At 59.6% G+C, this 15661-nt stretch overlaps 5 non-coding genes across 5 annotated transcripts; all 5 read right to left on the reverse strand.

The window, feature by feature from the left end:
* Nucleotides 1-2011: 2011 nt before the first annotated feature.
* On the reverse strand, nucleotides 2012-2105 carry LOC140689906 (small nucleolar RNA SNORD116). Its single transcript, XR_012065053.1, has one exon. It is a non-coding gene; the product is annotated as a small nucleolar RNA SNORD116 (small nucleolar RNA).
* A 2636-nt stretch (nucleotides 2106-4741) lies between these two features.
* LOC140689907 (small nucleolar RNA SNORD116) lies at nucleotides 4742-4835 on the reverse strand. The gene has a single exon (XR_012065054.1). It is a non-coding gene; the product is annotated as a small nucleolar RNA SNORD116 (small nucleolar RNA).
* A 2636-nt stretch (nucleotides 4836-7471) lies between these two features.
* Nucleotides 7472-7565, reverse strand: LOC140689920 (small nucleolar RNA SNORD116). The gene has a single exon (XR_012065067.1). It is a non-coding gene; the product is annotated as a small nucleolar RNA SNORD116 (small nucleolar RNA).
* A 2636-nt stretch (nucleotides 7566-10201) lies between these two features.
* Nucleotides 10202-10295, reverse strand: LOC140689921 (small nucleolar RNA SNORD116). Its single transcript, XR_012065068.1, has one exon. It is a non-coding gene; the product is annotated as a small nucleolar RNA SNORD116 (small nucleolar RNA).
* Nucleotides 10296-12931: 2636 nt separating this feature from the next.
* Nucleotides 12932-13025, reverse strand: LOC140689908 (small nucleolar RNA SNORD116). Its single transcript, XR_012065055.1, has one exon. It is a non-coding gene; the product is annotated as a small nucleolar RNA SNORD116 (small nucleolar RNA).
* Nucleotides 13026-15661: the final 2636 nt, after the last annotated feature.

The raw sequence follows: 15661 nt of genomic DNA on the forward strand, positions 1-15661 counted from the left end.
GTGTGCCCCGCCGAAAATCTCAGTGCCTGAAAATGCATGCTTTCCACTCAGCGCCATGGAGGCCTGCCCATCCTTAACATGACCGCGGTCCTCTGCCTTCCAGAGTGGCCATGGCATCGTGGGTCTCTAGGAGCCGCTGCAATAGGCCAAGAACCCCTTCTCTCCAACAGCCATTCCTTCTGATCAGAGCCAACCGCACCCACCTACACCACATTTGGGGCCGTGGATGGGATATCCACCAAGTCACCCTGCCGCCCAACGCCTCCACAGGATAGGGGGAGCTGGAGGCAATACTCACTGCCTATGTCAACCAGGAAAGCATTGACATCAAAGCTCACACCGCGCTGAACCTGGCTCCAGGGCACATCCAGCCTCTATTCAACCTGTGTCTCGGTGCCACTGCAATCCAGAAGCCTCGTCCTGGCAGCTGTGCCTAAACGCCTGCGCAGGGCAGGTGAAAACGCCCAGGGGAGAAGTGGTGGGGAGCCTCCATGAACCAGGGCCAAACCCCACGGATGCCAGGGCACTCACGTCACCACCAACGGCCGAGACCCACATCGGGCAGGATTCGGGGCCCTGACCTTCAAAGCAAAGTCCAAACGCTGAGCAGCCTGCTCCAAACATGAGTCCTCACGGACCAAGGCCCAGTCGCCCCACAGGGGTCCTCGGACATTATGCACACAGGGCAAACACCGAGCTTCAGGGCACACAGTCTCAAAGGATGTCCCCTTGGATGAAGCCACAGCCCACCACCCTCAACCGAGGACCTCTTCTCAGCACTGTAACCCCACCATGGGACTCACGGAGATTCAATGCCCTGTTCACGAGGACCACAGGAAGTCCTGAAAGACAGGAGCTCCCCATGCGAAAGGAAACCTCGAATGGGGCAAAATCGGCACGTCACTGTCCACCGCAGCCCACCCGGGATCTCAGCAAACGTGTGCCATGCCCGTGCACCAGCAGGCTTAAATCTCAACACATGTCACGGGGAAGGGGGCCCTCTGGGCCAGATACGTGGCTCCCACCTAAAGGCGCCCTTTCACGTTGCACGGTCATGCACCTGCAGGCAAAGGGGCAAGAGGGCATCTTGCCGTAAGGCATCTGGACCGAGCCTTGCACTGCCTCTCTCTCAGGTTCCCGGAAGACACCTTTCGGGAGTCTCTTGGACCAACCGGCAAGCCGACACTACACAGGTCTGCTAGCACCGCCCATCCACCTGGACCCGAGGAGCCTTCCTCCCTAGGCATCCATGGGCAGCCCCTCAGGAAATACCGACCGGCCTCAGGAAGCCCAGGACAGCAGCAGGAGCCAAATGACGACAGCGTGTTCTACGAAAGCACACAAAACCACTCCAGCCCTAACCTCCCCATACACTTCCCTTCCAGTCTACACCGCCCGCCAACCCCCATGCTTCAAGGCAGCGCTGCGTCCTCAGCAAGCTCCGTGCTTCCGCCCTTGCCACCAACACTGGGGCAGTGCGCGCAGTAGGGAGCTGCCAAGGCTAGCATGGCAACCCGATCCCTCAGCCTGCTCCCGCCACCGACCGACCCCGAACCCGACCCCGAATCGGCACACAACCACCGTGCCCTCCACAGTCCTCACCAAGACACAGGTCGGAAACACGCAGAAACACGCCTCAACGGTGGGTCCAGTAGCCAAACACCCACACCTCTTCTCTTTGGCTCTGACACATACATCAAGTCGGCCCACGGCCCAAATACAGCCAAGCTGCCCCAAACAAACCGACTCGTGCCACCTGCTCACGGGGCCTACGCCAATCCTGCACTCCCACTTCCAGGAGCAGCAGGGGAGCTGGCCCCTGCCACATCCCACAACGGCCACTCAAACAAGGACCTCTCATCCCAGCATGCCTCAACTAATGCGTGCACACGACTGACCCTAAGACAGCTCTCTGATGTTGGCTCCGTGGCGGGTGGTTGCAGCAGTGTGAACAAGGGCAAGCTGGACCCCACTCCTAACTAAGCCCTAGCCCCCGGGGAGGCAACGTGCTGGACCTCAGTTTCGATGAGAACGACGGTAGTGAGTTCTCACTCATTTTGTTCAGATTTTCCAAGGAATGCATATGAGGGAGTCATCATCGATCCGAGCACGTGCTGGCATGCTGGACAACTCAACGTGGCAGGCTGGGTGGCTCCACAGAGGAGCCAGTGAGCTCGGAGACCTCCAGCAACCCCAGCAATCCAGAGCCAGCAAGCCACTGAGCAGCAGCAACGGTCAATCCTTTCTGGCCGCCTTTCGGGCAGTCCGAGAACATCCGAAAGCCAATGCCAGCGCTGGGGGTGGGGGACGAGAGTGCGTACTGTCATCCTGAGCGATCCACGGGAAGGTTCAGCATCCTGGGCCCGACCCACTTCTTCGGGGACTCCCGGCCACCACCAGTCACCAGAAAACGGGAAGCTCTTCTTGTCTTGGCTGACGGCAAGCCTGGCCCGGCAACCCCACCTGGCAAGGGGACAGAAATCACATGCACGCTTCAGACGTGGGCACAACTTCTCAGAGAGCATGCTCCATGCCAATCAACCTTTAGCTCGGGGAAGCCCGCTATCTGCTACCCACCTCCCTTTATCCCTTCAATACCAACGAATGCGTGTCTGAACGCACGAGGGTAGGGGCCTTGGCGCATGTGACTTTCGTGTGTGTGTGTGGCAGGGGTGGGGCCTGACTGCCCATGGGACTGCATGGCTGCGTCTCTGGGTGTTTGTGTGTCCTGTGTGCCCCGCCGAAAATCTCAGTGCCTGAAAATGCATGCTTTCCACTCAGCGCCATGGAGGCCTGCCCATCCTTAACATGACCGCGGTCCTCTGCCTTCCAGAGTGGCCATGGCATCGTGGGTCTCTAGGAGCCGCTGCAATAGGCCAAGAACCCCTTCTCTCCAACAGCCATTCCTTCTGATCAGAGCCAACCGCACCCACCTACACCACATTTGGGGCCGTGGATGGGATATCCACCAAGTCACCCTGCCGCCCAACGCCTCCACAGGGTAGGGGGAGCTGGAGGCAATACTCACTGCCTATGTCAACCAGGAAAGCATTGACATCAAAGCTCACACCACGCTGAACCTGGCTCCAGGGCACATCGAGCCTCTATTCAACCTGTGTCTCGGTGCCACTGCAATCCAGAAGCCTCGTCCTGGCAGCTGTGCCTAAACGCCTGCGCAGGGCAGGTGAAAACGCCCAGGGGAGAAGTGGTGGGGAGCCTCCATGAACCAGGGCCAAACCCCACGGATGCCAGGGCACTCACGTCACCACCAACGGCCGAGACCCACATCGGGCAGGATTCGGGGCCCTGACCTTCAAAGCAAAGTCCAAACGCTGAGCAGCCTGCTCCAAACATGAGTCCTCACGGACCAAGGCCCAGTCGCCCCACAGGGCTCCTCGGACATTATGCACACAGGGCAAACACCGAGCTTCAGGGCACACAGTCTCAAAGGATGTCCCCTTGGATGAAGCCACAGCCCACCACCCTCAACCGAGGACCTCTTCTCAGCACTGTAACCCCACCATGGGACTCACGGAGATTCAATGCCCTGTTCACGAGGACCACAGGAAGTCCTGAAAGACAGGAGCTCCCCATGCGAAAGGAAACCTCGAATGGGGCAAAATCGGCACGTCACTGTCCACCGCAGCCCACCCGGGATCTCAGCAAACGTGTGCCATGCCCGTGCACCAGCAGGCTTAAATCTCAACACATGTCACGGGGAAGGGGGCCCTCTGGGCCAGATACGTGGCTCCCACCTAAAGGCGCCCTTTCACGTTGCACGGTCATGCACCTGCAGGCAAAGGGGCAAGAGGGCATCTTGCCGTAAGGCATCTGGACCGAGCCTTGCACCGCCTCTCTCTCAGGTTCCCGGAAGACACCTTTCGGGAGTCTCTTGGACCAACCGGCAAGCCGACACTACACAGGTCTGCTAGCACCGCCCATCCACCTGGACCCGAGGAGCCTTCCTCCCTAGGCATCCATGGGCAGCCCCTCAGGAAATACCGACCGGCCTCAGGAAGCCCAGGACAGCAGCAGGAGCCAAATGACGACAGCGTGTTCTACGAAAGCACACAAAACCACTCCAGCCCTAACCTCCCCATACACTTCCCTTCCAGTCTACACCGCCCGCCAACCCCCATGCTTCAAGGCAGCGCTGCGTCCTCAGCAAGCTCCGTGCTTCCGCCCTTGCCACCAACACTGGGGCAGTGCGCGCAGTAGGGAGCTGCCAAGGCTAGCATGGCAACCCGATCCCTCAGCCTGCTCCCGCCACCGACCGACCCCGAACCCGACCCCGAATCGGCACACAACCACCGTGCCCTCCACAGTCCTCACCAAGACACAGGTCGGAAACACGCAGAAACACGCCTCAACGGTGGGTCCAGTAGCCAAACACCCACACCTCTTCTCTTTGGCTCTGACACATACATCAAGTCGGCCCACGGCCCAAATACAGCCAAGCTGCCCCAAACAAACCGACTCGTGCCACCTGCTCACGGGGCCTACGCCAATCCTGCACTCCCACTTCCAGGAGCAGCAGGGGAGCTGGCCCCTGCCACATCCCACAACGGCCACTCAAACAAGGACCTCTCATCCCAGCATGCCTCAACTAATGCGTGCACACGACTGACCCTAAGACAGCTCTCTGATGTTGGCTCCGTGGGGGGTGGTTGCAGCAGTGTGAACAAGGGCAAGCTGGACCCCACTCCTAACTATGCCCTAGCCCCCGGGGAGGCAACGTGCTGGACCTCAGTTTCGATGAGAACGACGGTAGTGAGTTCTCACTCATTTTGTTCAGATTTTCCAAGGAATGCATATGAGGGAGTCATCATCGATCCGAGCACGTGCTGGCATGCTGGACAACTCAACGTGGCAGGCTGGGTGGCTCCACAGAGGAGCCAGTGAGCTCGGAGACCTCCAGCAACCCCAGCAATCCAGAGCCAGCAAGCCACTGAGCAGCAGCAACGGTCAATCCTTTCTGGCCGCCTTTCGGGCAGTCCGAGAACATCCGAAAGCCAATGCCAGCGCTGGGGGTGGGGGACGAGAGTGCGTACTGTCATCCTGAGCGATCCACGGGAAGGTTCAGCATCCTGGGCCCGACCCACTTCTTCGGGGACTCCCGGCCACCACCAGTCACCAGAAAACGGGAAGCTCTTCTTGTCTTGGCTGACGGCAAGCCTGGCCCGGCAACCCCACCTGGCAAGGGGACAGAAATCACATGCACGCTTCAGACGTGGGCACAACTTCTCAGAGAGCATGCTCCATGCCAATCAACCTTTAGCTCGGGGAAGCCCGCTATCTGCTACCCACCTCCCTTTATCCCTTCAATACCAACGAATGTGTGTCTGAACGCACGAGGGTAGGGGCCTTGGCGCATGTGAGTTTCGTGTGTGTGTGTGGCAGGGGTGGGGCCTGACTGCCCATGGGACTGCATGGCTGCGTCTCTGGGTGTTTGTGTGTCCTGTGTGCCCCGCCGAAAATCTCAGTGCCTGAAAATGCATGCTTTCCACTCAGCGCCATGGAGGCCTGCCCATCCTTAACATGACCGCGGTCCTCTGCCTTCCAGAGTGGCCATGGCATCGTGGGTCTCTAGGAGCCGCTGCAATAGGCCAAGAACCCCTTCTCTCCAACAGCCATTCCTTCTGATCAGAGCCAACCGCACCCACCTACACCACATTTGGGGCCGTGGATGGGATATCCACCAAGTCACCCTGCCGCCCAACGCCTCCACAGGATAGGGGGAGCTGGAGGCAATACTCACTGCCTATGTCAACCAGGAAAGCATTGACATCAAAGCTCACACCACGCTGAACCTGGCTCCAGGGCACATCCAGCCTCTATTCAACCTGTGTCTCGGTGCCACTGCAATCCAGAAGCCTCGTCCTGGCAGCTGTGCCTAAACGCCTGCGCAGGGCAGGTGAAAACGCCCAGGGGAGAAGTGGTGGGGAGCCTCCATGAACCAGGGCCAAACCCCACGGATGCCAGGGCACTCACGTCACCACCAACGGCCGAGACCCACATCGGGCAGGATTCGGGGCCCTGACCTTCAAAGCAAAGTCCAAACGCTGAGCAGCCTGCTCCAAACATGAGTCCTCACGGACCAAGGCCCAGTCGCCCCACAGGGCTCCTCGGACATTATGCACACAGGGCAAACACCGAGCTTCAGGGCACACAGTCTCAAAGGATGTCCCCTTGGATGAAGCCACAGCCCACCACCCTCAACCGAGGACCTCTTCTCAGCACTGTAACCCCACCATGGGACTCACGGAGATTCAATGCCCTGTTCACGAGGACCACAGGAAGTCCTGAAAGACAGGAGCTCCCCATGCGAAAGGAAACCTCGAATGGGGCAAAATCGGCACGTCACTGTCCACCGCAGCCCACCCGGGATCTCAGCAAACGTGTGCCATGCCCGTGCACCAGCAGGCTTAAATCTCAACACATGTCATGGGGAAGGGGGCCCTCTGGGCCAGATACGTGGCTCCCACCTAAAGGCGCCCTTTCACGTTGCACGGTCATGCACCTGCAGGCAAAGGGGCAAGAGGGCATCTTGCCGTAAGGCATCTGGACCGAGCCTTGCACTGCCTCTCTCTCAGGTTCCCGGAAGACACCTTTCGGGAGTCTCTTGGACCAACCGGCAAGCCGACACTACACAGGTCTGCTAGCACCGCCCATCCACCTGGACCCGAGGAGCCTTCCTCCCTAGGCATCCATGGGCAGCCCCTCAGGAAATACCGACCGGCCTCAGGAAGCCCAGGACAGCAGCAGGAGCCAAATGACGACAGCGTGTTCTACGAAAGCACACAAAACCACTCCAGCCCTAACCTCCCCATACACTTCCCTTCCAGTCTACACCGCCCGCCAACCCCCATGCTTCAAGGCAGCGCTGCGTCCTCAGCAAGCTCCGTGCTTCCGCCCTTGCCACCAACACTGGGGCAGTGCGCGCAGTAGGGAGCTGCCAAGGCTAGCATGGCAACCCGATCCCTCAGCCTGCTCCCGCCACCGACCGACCCCGAACCCGACCCCGCATCGGCACACAACCACCGTGCCCTCCACAGTCCTCACCAAGACACAGGTCGGAAACACGCAGAAACACGCCTCAACGGTGGGTCCAGTAGCCAAACACCCACACCTCTTCTCTTTGGCTCGGACACATACATCAAGTCGGCCCACGGCCCAAATACAGCCAAGCTGCCCCAAACAAACCGACTCGTGCCACCTGCTCACGGGGCCTACGCCAATCCTGCACTCCCACTTCCAGGAGCAGCAGGGGAGCTGGCCCCTGCCACATCCCACAACGGCCACTCAAACAAGGACCTCTCATCCCAGCATGCCTCAACTAATGCGTGCACACGACTGACCCTAAGACAGCTCTCTGATGTTGGCTCCGTGGGGGGTGGTTGCAGCAGTGTGAACAAGGGCAAGCTGGACCCCACTCCTAACTATGCCCTAGCCCCCGGGGAGGCAACGTGCTGGACCTCAGTTTCGATGAGAACGACGGTAGTGAGTTCTCACTCATTTTGTTCAGATTTTCCAAGGAATGCATATGAGGGAGTCATCATCGATCTGAGCACGTGCTGGCATGCTGGACAACTCAACGTGGCAGGCTGGGTGGCTCCACAGAGGAGCCAGTGAGCTCGGAGACCTCCAGCAACCCCAGCAATCCAGAGCCAGCAAGCCACTGAGCAGCAGCAACGGTCAATCCTTTCTGGCCGCCTTTCGGGCAGTCCGAGAACATCCGAAAGCCAATGCCAGCGCTGGGGGTGGGGGACGAGAGTGCGTACCGTCATCCTGAGCGATCCACGGGAAGGTTCAGCATCCTGGGCCCGACCCACTTCTTCGGGGACTCCCGGCCACCACCAGTCACCAGAAAACGGGAAGCTCTTCTTGTCTTGGCTGACGGCAAGCCTGGCCCGGCAACCCCACCTGGCAAGGGGACAGAAATCACATGCACGCTTCAGACGTGGGCACAACTTCTCAGAGAGCATGCTCCATGCCAATCAACCTTTAGCTCGGGGAAGCCCGCTATCTGCTACCCACCTCCCTTTATCCCTTCAATACCAACGAATGTGTGTCTGAACGCACGAGGGTAGGGGCCTTGGCGCATGTGAGTTTCGTGTGTGTGTGTGGCAGGGGTGGGGTCTGACTGCCCATGGGACTGCATGGCTGCGTCTCTGGGTGTTTGTGTGTCCTGTGTGCCCCGCCGAAAATCTCAGTGCCTGAAAATGCATGCTTTCCACTCAGCGCCATGGAGGCCTGCCCATCCTTAACATGACCGCGGTCCTCTGCCTTCCAGAGTGGCCATGGCATCGTGGGTCTCTAGGAGCCGCTGCAATAGGCCAAGAACCCCTTCTCTCCAACAGCCATTCCTTCTGATCAGAGCCAACCGCACCCACCTACACCACATTTGGGGCCGTGGATGGGATATCCACCAAGTCACCCTGCCGCCCAACGCCTCCACAGGGTAGGGGGAGCTGGAGGCAATACTCACTGCCTATGTCAACCAGGAAAGCATTGACATCAAAGCTCACACCACGCTGAACCTGGCTCCAGGGCACATCCAGCCTCTATTCAACCTGTGTCTCGGTGCCACTGCAATCCAGAAGCCTTGTCTTGGCAGCTGTGCCTAAACGCCTGCGCAGGGCAGGTGAAAACGCCCAGGGGAGAAGTGGTGGGGAGCCTCCATGAACCAGGGCCAAACCCCACGGATGCCAGGGCACTCACGTCACCACCAACGGCCGAGACCCACATCGGGCAGGATTCGGGGCCCTGACCTTCAAAGCAAAGTCCAAACGCTGAGCAGCCTGCTCCAAACATGAGTCCTCACGGACCAAGGCCCAGTCGCCCCACAGGGGTCCTCGGACATTATGCACACAGGGCAAACACCGAGCTTCAGGGCACACAGTCTCAAAGGATGTCCCCTTGGATGAAGCCACAGCCCACCACCCTCAACCGAGGACCTCTTCTCAGCACTGTAACCCCACCATGGGACTCACGGAGATTCAATGCCCTGTTCACGAGGACCACAGGAAGTCCTGAAAGACAGGAGCTCCCCATGCGAAAGGAAACCTCGAATGGGGCAAAATCGGCACGTCACTGTCCACCGCAGCCCACCCGGGATCTCAGCAAACGTGTGCCATGCCCGTGCACCAGCAGGCTTAAATCTCAACACATGTCACGGGGAAGGGGGCCCTCTGGGCCAGATACGTGGCTCCCACCTAAAGGCGCCCTTTCACGTTGCACGGTCATGCACCTGCAGGCAAAGGGGCAAGAGGGCATCTTGCCGTAAGGCATCTGGACCGAGCCTTGCACTGCCTCTCTCTCAGGTTCCCGGAAGACACCTTTCGGGAGTCTCTTGGACCAACCGGCAAGCCGACACTACACAGGTCTGCTAGCACCGCCCATCCACCTGGACCCGAGGAGCCTTCCTCCCTAGGCATCCATGGGCAGCCCCTCAGGAAATACCGACCGGCCTCAGGAAGCCCAGGACAGCAGCAGGAGCCAAATGACGACAGCATGTTCTACGAAAGCACACAAAACCACTCCAGCCCTAACCTCCCCATACACTTCCCTTCCAGTCTACACCGCCCGCCAACCCCCATGCTTCAAGGCAGCGCTGCGTCCTCAGCAAGCTCCGTGCTTCCGCCCTTGCCACCAACACTGGGGCAGTGCGCGCAGTAGGGAGCTGCCAAGGCTAGCATGGCAACCCGATCCCTCAGCCTGCTCCCGCCACCGACCGACCCCGAACCCGACCCCGAATCGGCACACAACCACCGTGCCCTCCACAGTCCTCACCAAGACACAGGTCGGAAACACGCAGAAACACGCCTCAACGGTGGGTCCAGTAGCCAAACACCCACACCTCTTCTCTTTGGCTCGGACACATACATCAAGTCGGCCCACGGCCCAAATACAGCCAAGCTGCCCCAAACAAACCGACTCGTGCCACCTGCTCACGGGGCCTACGCCAATCCTGCACTCCCACTTCCAGGAGCAGCAGGGGAGCTGGCCCCTGCCACATCCCACAACGGCCACTCAAACAAGGACCTCTCATCCCAGCATGCCTCAACTAATGCGTGCACACGACTGACCCTAAGACAGCTCTCTGATGTTGGCTCCGTGGGGGGTGGTTGCAGCAGTGTGAACAAGGGCAAGCTGGACCCCACTCCTAACTATGCCCTAGCCCCCGGGGAGGCAACGTGCTGGACCTCAGTTTCGATGAGAACGACGGTAGTGAGTTCTCACTCATTTTGTTCAGATTTTCCAAGGAATGCATATGAGGGAGTCATCATCGATCTGAGCACGTGCTGGCATGCTGGACAACTCAACGTGGCAGGCTGGGTGGCTCCACAGAGGAGCCAGTGAGCTCGGAGACCTCCAGCAACCCCAGCAATCCAGAGCCAGCAAGCCACTGAGCAGCAGCAACGGTCAATCCTTTCTGGCCGCCTTTCGGGCAGTCCGAGAACATCCGAAAGCCAATGCCAGCGCTGGGGGTGGGGGACGAGAGTGCGTACCGTCATCCTGAGCGATCCACGGGAAGGTTCAGCATCCTGGGCCCGACCCACTTCTTCGGGGACTCCCGGCCACCACCAGTCACCAGAAAACGGGAAGCTCTTCTTGTCTTGGCTGACGGCAAGCCTGGCCCGGCAACCCCACCTGGCAAGGGGACAGAAATCACATGCACGCTTCAGACGTGGGCACAACTTCTCAGAGAGCATGCTCCATGCCAATCAACCTTTAGCTCGGGGAAGCCCGCTATCTGCTACCCACCTCCCTTTATCCCTTCAATACCAACGAATGCGTGTCTGAACGCACGAGGGTAGGGGCCTTGGCGCATGTGAGTTTCGTGTGTGTGTGTGGCAGGGGTGGGGTCTGACTGCCCATGGGACTGCATGGCTGCGTCTCTGGGTGTTTGTGTGTCCTGTGTGCCCCGCCGAAAATCTCAGTGCCTGAAAATGCATGCTTTCCACTCAGCGCCATGGAGGCCTGCCCATCCTTAACATGACCGCGGTCCTCTGCCTTCCAGAGTGGCCATGGCATCGTGGGTCTCTAGGAGCCGCTGCAATAGGCCAAGAACCCCTTCTCTCCAACAGCCATTCCTTCTGATCAGAGCCAACCGCACCCACCTACACCACATTTGGGGCCGTGGATGGGATATCCACCAAGTCACCCTGCCGCCCAACGCCTCCACAGGATAGGGGGAGCTGGAGGCAATACTCACTGCCTATGTCAACCAGGAAAGCATTGATATCAAAGCTCACACCACGCTGAACCTGGCTCCAGGGCACATCCAGCCTCTATTCAACCTGTGTCTCGGTGCCACTGCAATCCAGAAGCCTCGTCTTGGCAGCTGTGCCTAAACGCCTGCGCAGGGCAGGTGAAAACGCCCAGGGGAGAAGTGGTGGGGAGCCTCCATGAACCAGGGCCAAACCCCACGGATGCCAGGGCACTCACGTCACCACCAACGGCCGAGACCCACATCGGGCAGGATTCGGGGCCCTGACCTTCAAAGCAAAGTCCAAACGCTGAGCAGCCTGCTCCAAACATGAGTCCTCACGGACCAAGGCCCAGTCGCCCCACAGGGCTCCTCGGACATTATGCACACAGGGCAAACACCGAGCTTCAGGGCACACAGTCTCAAAGGATGTCCCCTTGGATGAAGCCACAGCCCACCACCCTCAACCGAGGACCTCTTCTCAGCACTGTAACCCCACCATGGGACTCACGGAGATTCAATGCCCTGTTCACGAGGACCACAGGAAGTCCTGAAAGACAGGAGCTCCCCATGCGAAAGGAAACCTCGAATGGGGCAAAATCGGCACGTCACTGTCCACCGCAGCCCACCCGGGATCTCAGCAAACGTGTGCCATGCCCGTGCACCAGCAGGCTTAAATCTCAACACATGTCACGGGGAAGGGGGCCCTCTGGGCCAGATACGTGGCTCCCACCTAAAGGCGCCCTTTCACGTTGCACGGTCATGCACCTGCAGGCAAAGGGGCAAGAGGGCATCTTGCCGTAAGGCATCTGGACCGAGCCTTGCACTGCCTCTCTCTCAGGTTCCCGGAAGACACCTTTCGGGAGTCTCTTGGACCAACCGGCAAGCCGACACTACACAGGTCTGCTAGCACCGCCCATCCACCTGGACCCGAGGAGCCTTCCTCCCTAGGCATCCATGGGCAGCCCCTCAGGAAATACCGACCGGCCTCAGGAAGCCCAGGACAGCAGCAGGAGCCAAATGACGACAGCGTGTTCTACGAAAGCACACAAAACCACTCCAGCCCTAACCTCCCCATACACTTCCCTTCCAGTCTACACCGCCCGCCAACCCCCATGCTTCAAGGCACCGCTGCGTCCTCAGCAAGCTCCGTGCTTCCGCCCTTGCCACCAACACTGGGGCAGTGCGCGCAGTAGGGAGCTGCCAAGGCTAGCATGGCAACCCGATCCCTCAGCCTGCTCCCGCCACCGACCGACCCCGAACCTGACCCCGCATCGGCACACAACCACCGGGCCCTCCACAGTCCTCACCAAGACACAGGTCGGAAACACGCAGAAACACGCCTCAACGGTGGGTCCAGTAGCCAAACACCCACACCTCTTCTCTTTGGCTCTGACACATACATCAAGTCGGCCCACGGCCCAAATACAGCCAAGCTGCCCCAAACAAACCGACTCGTGCCACCTGCTCACGGGGCCTACGCCAATCCTGCACTCCCACTTCCAGGAGCAGCAGGGGAGCTGGCCCCTGCCACATCCCACAACGGCCACTCAAACAAGGACCTCTCATCCCAGCATGCCTCAACTAATGCGTGCACACGACTGACCCTAAGACAGCTCTCTGATGTTGGCTCCGTGGGGGGTGGTTGCAGCAGTGTGAACAAGGGCAAGCTGGACCCCACTCCTAACTATGCCCTAGCCCCCGGGGAGGCAACGTGCTGGACCTCAGTTTCGATGAGAACGACGGTAGTGAGTTCTCACTCATTTTGTTCAGATTTTCCAAGGAATGCATATGAGGGAGTCATCATCGATCCGAGCACGTGCTGGCATGCTGGACAACTCAACGTGGCAGGCTGGGTGGCTCCACAGAGGAGCCAGTGAGCTCGGAGACCTCCAGCAACCCCAGCAATCCAGAGCCAGCAAGCCACTGAGCAGCAGCAACGGTCAATCCTTTCTGGCCGCCTTTCGGGCAGTCCGAGAACATCCGAAAGCCAATGCCAGCGCTGGGGGTGGGGGACGAGAGTGCGTACCGTCATCCTGAGCGATCCACGGGAAGGTTCAGCATCCTGGGCCCGACCCACTTCTTCGGGGACTCCCGGCCACCACCAGTCACCAGAAAACGGGAAGCTCTTCTTGTCTTGGCTGACGGCAAGCCTGGCCCGGCAACCCCACCTGGCAAGGGGACAGAAATCACATGCACGCTTCAGACGTGGGCACAACTTCTCAGAGAGCATGCTCCATGCCAATCAACCTTTAGCTCGGGGAAGCCCGCTATCTGCTACCCACCTCCCTTTATCCCTTCAATACCAACGAATGCGTGTCTGAACGCACGAGGGTAGGGGCCTTGGCGTATGTGAGTTTCGCGTGTGTGTGTGGCAGGGGTGGGGCCTGACTGCCCATGGGACTGCATGGCTGCGTCTCTGGGTGTTTGTGTGTCCTGTGTGCCCCGCCGAAAATCTCAGTGCCTGAAAATGCATGCTTTCCACTCAGCGCCATGGAGGCCTGCCCATCCTTAACATGACCGCGGTCCTCTGCCTTCCAGAGTGGCCATGGCATCGTGGGTCTCTAGGAGCCGCTGCAATAGGCCAAGAACCCCTTCTCTCCAACAGCCATTCCTTCTGATCAGAGCCAACCGCACCCACCTACACCACATTTGGGGCCGTGGATGGGATATCCACCAAGTCACCCTGCCGCCCAACGCCTCCACAGGATAGGGGGAGCTGGAGGCAATACTCACTGCCTATGTCAACCAGGAAAGCATTGACATCAAAGCTCACACCGCGCTGAACCTGGCTCCAGGGCACATCCAGCCTCTATTCAACCTGTGTCTCGGTGCCACTGCAATCCAGAAGCCTCGTCCTGGCAGCTGTGCCTAAACGCCTGCGCAGGGCAGGTGAAAACGCCCAGGGGAGAAGTGGTGGGGAGCCTCCATGAACCAGGGCCAAACCCCACGGATGCCAGGGCACTCACGTCACCACCAACGGCCGAGACCCACATCGGGCAGGATTCGGGGCCCTGACCTTCAAAGCAAAGTCCAAACGCTGAGCAGCCTGCTCCAAACATGAGTCCTCACGGACCAAGGCCCAGTCGCCCCACAGGGGTCCTCGGACATTATGCACACAGGGCAAACACCGAGCTTCAGGGCACACAGTCTCAAAGGATGTCCCCTTGGATGAAGCCACAGCCCACCACCCTCAACCGAGGACCTCTTCTCAGCACTGTAACCCCACCATGGGACTCACGGAGATTCAATGCCCTGTTCACGAGGACCACAGGAAGTCCTGAAAGACAGGAGCTCCCCATGCGAAAGGAAACCTCGAATGGGGCAAAATCGGCACGTCACTGTCCACCGCAGCCCACCCGGGATCTCAGCAAACGTGTGCCATGCCCGTGCACCAGCAGGCTTAAATCTCAACACATGTCACGGGGAAGGGGGCCCTCTGGGCCAGATACGTGGCTCCCACCTAAAGGCGCCCTTTCACGTTGCACGGTCATGCACCTGCAGGCAAAGGGGCAAGAGGGCATCTTGCCGTAAGGCATCTGGACCGAGCCTTGCACTGCCTCTCTCTCAGGTTCCCGGAAGACACCTTTCGGGAGTCTCTTGGACCAACCGGCAAGCCGACACTACACAGGTCTGCTAGCACCGCCCATCCACCTGGACCCGAGGAGCCTTCCTCCCTAGGCATCCATGGGCAGCCCCTCAGGAAATACCGACCGGCCTCAGGAAGCCCAGGACAGCAGCAGGAGCCAAATGACGACAGCGTGTTCTACGAAAGCACACAAAACCACTCCAGCCCTAACCTCCCCATACACTTCCCTTCCAGTCTACACCGCCCGCCAACCCCCATGCTTCAAGGCAGCGCTGCGTCCTCAGCAAGCTCCGTGCTTCCGCCCTTGCCACCAACACTGGGGCAGTGCGCGCAGTAGGGAGCTGCCAAGGCTAGCATGGCAACCCGATCCCTCAGCCTGCTCCCGCCACCGACCGACCCCGAACCCGACCCCGAATCGGCACACAACCACCGTGCCCTCCACAGTCCTCACCAAGACACAGGTCGGAAACACGCAGAAACACGCCTCAACGGTGGGTCCAGTAGCCAAACACCCACACCTCTTCTCTTTGGCTCTGACACATACATCAAGTCGGCCCACGGCCCAAATACAGCCAAGCTGCCCCAAACAAACCGACTCGTGCCACCTGCTCACGGGGCCTACGCCAATCCTGCACTCCCACTTCCAGGAGCAGCAGGGGAGCTGGCCCCTGCCACATCCCACAACGGCCACTCAAACAAGGACCTCTCATCCCAGCATGCCTCAACTAATGCGTGCACACGACTGACCCTAAGACAGCTCTCTGATGTTGGCTCCGTGGCGGGTGGTTGCAGCAGTGTGAACAAGGGCAAGCTGGACCCCACTCCTAACTATGCCCTAGCCCCCGGGGAGGCAACGTGCT

This window comes from Vicugna pacos, chromosome 27 (assembly GCF_048564905.1).
Source record: "Vicugna pacos chromosome 27, VicPac4, whole genome shotgun sequence".
In the NCBI taxonomy this organism is placed as follows: Eukaryota; Metazoa; Chordata; class Mammalia; order Artiodactyla; family Camelidae; genus Vicugna; species Vicugna pacos.